This window comes from Rutidosis leptorrhynchoides, chromosome 1 (genome assembly GCF_046630445.1).
Source record: "Rutidosis leptorrhynchoides isolate AG116_Rl617_1_P2 chromosome 1, CSIRO_AGI_Rlap_v1, whole genome shotgun sequence".
In the NCBI taxonomy this organism is placed as follows: Eukaryota; Viridiplantae; Streptophyta; class Magnoliopsida; order Asterales; family Asteraceae; genus Rutidosis; species Rutidosis leptorrhynchoides.
Genome location: NC_092333.1, coordinates 349,320,773 through 349,324,165, shown reverse-complemented (window position 1 = coordinate 349,324,165; position 3,393 = coordinate 349,320,773). Strand labels below are relative to the sequence as shown.

The window sequence follows — 3,393 nt, the reverse complement described above, 5'->3', positions numbered from 1 at the left end:
GGAAACGGGATGGGTGGTTTGTATGGTGCCACCACTGGCTTTACATACTTGGGTGGTGGTGGTGGTGTAACTTCTTCATTGTTATTCACATCTAAAACCTTCCCATCTTCTGGTGCTGGTTTTTCAGAATTCGTTGAAACCATGTTAAGATTTTCATTCTGAGGATTTACTTCAGTATTACTCGGTAGCTTTCCTTGTTCCCTTTCACTCATCAATCTAACAAGAGTACCTACTTGTTTTTCTAGATTCAAAATGGAAGCTTGTTGAGTTCTAAATGACTGATCAAACCTCTCATTCGTTTGGGTTTGAGTTTCAATAAATTGTGTTTGAGATTCAACTAGCTTAAATACCACTTCTTCCAGATTTGACTTTTTCTCTTCGGTTTGTTGTGGTGGTTTATACAAGCTACGTCTTTGTTGATTGAAAGTGTTGTTTTGAGTTGGTTGGTTATTCGGAACTTGTTGGTTATACGAGTTATTTTTAGGTCCATTTGGATTGTAAAGAATGTTTTGATTTCGATTGAAGTTTAGCCTTGGCGGTTGATAATTATTTTGATAATTATTTCCCGGCCTTTGGTTCATGTAGGAAACATTCTCACGCTGTTCCATCGTTTGTTCAACATTACAATCTTTCGTTAAGTGTGGTCCACCGCATTGCTCACAACTGATTCGTATTGCGTGAATATCTTTATTCATCTTTTCCATTCGTCTCTCGAAAGCATCTATTTTTGCGGAAACGGAATCAAAGTCATGGTTAGAATCGGCTCTAGCCGCTTTAGATGAACGATATATATCTTTTTCTTGGTGCCACTCATGAGAGTGGGATGCTGTGTTATCAATTATCTTGTGAGCTTCGGTTGCGGTTTTCTTCATAATGGAACCACCAGCTGCTGTATCGATGTCTTTTCATGTGGCGATGTCTACGCCTTTATAGAGGATTTGTACTATTTGAAAAGTATCTAATCCATGTTGAGGACATCCTCTCAACATCCTTTCGAATCTTATCCACGCCTCATATAACGTTTCATTTAGCTTTTGTATAAACGTGGCAATTTCTCCTTGAAGTCTCACGGTTTTAGATGCCGGAAAGAATCTTTGATGAAATTTCTCAACTAAAACATCCCATGTATCAATCGCTCCTTCAGGTAACGATTCTAACCAATCTTTGGCTTCTCCTTTTAAAGTCCATGGGAACAACCTAAGATAAATAGTTTCATCCTCAACTTCTCGGATTTTAAATAGGTTACAAATCCTATTAAAATTTTGAAGATGTTCGTTTTGGATCTTCTTTTGTTGTACCACCAAATTGGCACTGATTAGTGATCATGTGTAGGATTTGTCCTTTGATTTTAAAATTTGATGCTCTAACATCTGGATGATTAATGGCGTGACCTTGGCCCGTGCGTATGGCTCTCATTCGATCTTCCATACTTTGAGGTTCTGTTAGTTCCATTTTTGAATTTGTTGAATCCGAATCACTAGAAGATTCTGATTTAACGGTTTGTGGTTCAGGAGGAATGATTAGTGGTTCTGGATCTTGGAATTGTCCTTGAATATCCTCCGGGTTCTCAATTGTGAAATCGGGATCAAAAGATGGATTATCAGAATTTTGAGTTGGAGTACTTGTTCGACTAGATGATGATTCTAAAGAAAAATCAACGGCGACAATATTGGCTAGATGTCTTCATCGGGTTACAGGTGGTGAAGGTATGAAAGGTGGTGAACGTTTTGCTTGGTGCATTCACTGAATATCCTATTAGTTATAAAGATAAAAATTATATAAGTTATCAAATTAATAGACTTTTCTGATTTTGCTCACGTTTCGAATAGCCAAAAGATGCAGCAGGTAGCCAGGACCCTTTAAATCGGAAGCCCACAACTCGCCACTAACAAATCCAACTATTACTACGAACCAGAAAATTTGGATGTCTATCAATTTAACCACTTAAAATAATTTTTCATTTGAAATTTTAGAGAAGAAATAGAAAATTCTATGTCCTAAAAACTATAGCGTAGAAATGAAAAAGAAAAAGCGCGTCGAAGAACGTCGAAAAAGGTCGAAAAATAAAAAGTCGAAAAACAAAAATAAGAAAGTAGCGCATCGTAACTTAAAAGGAGCTAAAATTTATAAATAGCGTCGCAAAATTCTAAAGCATCTAAATCTTAGTCTAAAGAAAAAGTACTTAAGGGATTTTACGGCAAATCTTAAAAATCTAGAAATAAAAATAAGCTACGGCAAACTAGTCTTAAAACTAATTACGAACGATAAATATACAAATATTACGAATAAACGATTAAAAAGTTACGAAATATAAAAAAATAAAACTTAAAGTTATAAAAATACAATTTTTATAAAAATATTTTTTTTATATTATTATTTTTAAAAGTATTATTTTATATATTTAATATTACTAATTAAAACTTAAAATACAAATTTTAAAAACTAAAACTAATTATTATATAAATTAACCCTAATTATGGTTTAATAATAATAATAATAATTAATACTCCGTAATTAATGCAGAATCGGGTTTGACCTGTCAGGTTATCTCCGCGAGTGCGATTTCTGCTTCCCAAATATTCCACGAGTGCGGAGGTTGCAAATTTAAACGAGTACCAACCTCAAATTCGACAGTTTTTTTTTTTTTTAATATAGCGTTTTACCGCTCCCCGGCAGCGGCGCCAAAAACTTGATGATGTGCGAGGTGGTACGCGAAATACTATTATTGTTAACTACGAAATACAACGAAATATTACACAAGTTTTATTAATTTACGGATGGGATATACCTAAACCTTGCTACAACACTATAGGGAGTATACCTAATCGTAGAGTAGTGTAGTTTTTACTAAGTCCGGTTCATTCCACAGGGAGCTACTTGAAAACGTATTATATATATATATATATATATATATATATATATATATATATATATATATATATATATATATAAGTAGTATTATTATTATAAAAAGGGGGGTTTTACCGTTTAATGACCGGTTTGTCGATTTTAAATAAAGCGTAAAGATAAATGACAATAATTAAAGTGCGTAAAATAAATTACGATAAATAAAATGACAGTAAATAAAATTGCGAGTAAATGAAAGTACGATGAGGAATACAATAAAACAATTATGCTTATTTAAACTTCCGTAATTATGATGTTTGACATGTTGATTTTAATTAATTGTCCTGGGTTAATTGTCCTTTGTCCTGGTTTATTTGATACCTATCTGGTTTTTGTCCATAATAGTCAATCGGTTATAATTATAAAATGCTCAGCAAATTTAACCTTATACCCGAAGTCAAATAGTCCAACTAATTAACGATTCGAACTGTAACAAGGTCTTAATACTTTGTTTAATGAATACACCAGGTTATCGACTGTGTGTAA

General features: G+C 33.3%; 1 non-coding gene across 1 annotated transcript; it reads left to right on the top strand.

The window, feature by feature from the left end:
* Positions 1-960: 960 nt before the first annotated feature.
* Positions 961-1,067, top strand: LOC139886729 (small nucleolar RNA R71). Its single transcript, XR_011772600.1, has one exon. It is a non-coding gene; the product is annotated as a small nucleolar RNA R71 (small nucleolar RNA).
* The last annotated feature ends 2,326 nt before the right edge of the window (positions 1,068-3,393 follow it).